This window comes from Gekko japonicus, unplaced genomic scaffold (assembly GCF_001447785.1).
Source record: "Gekko japonicus isolate JY-2015 unplaced genomic scaffold, Gekko_japonicus_V1.1 scaffold1504, whole genome shotgun sequence".
Taxonomy (NCBI): Eukaryota; Metazoa; Chordata; class Lepidosauria; order Squamata; family Gekkonidae; genus Gekko; species Gekko japonicus.
In genome coordinates this window covers 540,502-541,362 of record NW_015169219.1, presented here as the reverse complement: position 1 = coordinate 541,362, position 861 = coordinate 540,502, and the positions used below count along the sequence as shown (strand labels likewise).

General features: G+C 67.2%; 1 protein-coding gene across 1 annotated transcript in view; it reads left to right on the top strand.

Moving 5' to 3' along the window:
- The first annotated feature begins 562 nt into the window (after positions 1–562).
- The window catches only part of ZDHHC3 (zinc finger, DHHC-type containing 3), a 40,672-nt gene continuing 40,373 nt past the window's right edge, over positions 563–861 (top strand). The window contains 1 exon segment of the mRNA XM_015416390.1: positions 563–784. The gene's annotated coding sequence lies outside the window, so the exon portion shown is untranslated.

Genomic DNA, 861 nt, shown 5'->3' with positions numbered 1-861 from the left:
GCAGCTTTGCAGTTGCGGTCCTTTGAGGCCCATTGACTTCAACTAGTTTAGAAGGGTGTAACTCCGGTTCTGACCGTACTGCCAGCACAGCATCCCGTTACCGACAGTGGTCAGCCACATTACTTGGCGGTATCTCCAAAGGAAATGAATGGGCGTTGTTATATCAAATGAATCCGGGTAGGAACATGGGCATTCTGTGTGTGTTTGCTTGCTTAGTCGTTCAGCGCGCGAGGCACGATGACCTCTTGGTGTCCCAACAGAAAAGACTGGCGCGGCAAAAAAGCGGCCCTTCGCCCCACACGGCCGGCCGGCCAGCCCCCTCCCCGCCGCAGCCCCGATGGAAGGGAGCCCGGAAGCGCAGCTCGGCCAGCAGCAGGAGCCCCTGGCGAACAGCGCCTCTCCAGTTGCCGCAGGAGCGGCGGGCACGCCCGCCTCGACCTGGGTTGCTCTCTCCGGGGCAGGAGGGAGGCGTTCCGGCGCTGGGAGGGCGGAGGGAGACGGCGCGGCCGAGCCTGGTGCGTCGCTCACTCACTTCCTGGTTTCTCCGCCCCTTCCCCCTGAAGCGCGGGTTGGGGGGGAGGCCGAGCGGGGGAAGAGTCGAGCCTAGCAGGGAAGGAGCCCCCCCCCGCCCCCTTCTCCTGCCCGGGCCGTCGCGCGCTGGCTTCCCCGGGGCGAATGGAACGCGGCGCTGGGCGTTGGAAGGCTGACCCGGGAGGCGCGCGCCGCTGGCACAGCGGAGGCGGCGGCACCAACAGCCAGCGTGTTGCGGCATCACCAGCCTGGGGTAGGTCGGAGGGAGGGGAGCCCGGATGGGACGGGGCGCGGAGACGCCTCCCCCCCCCGTCTGTGTGTGTGTGTGGG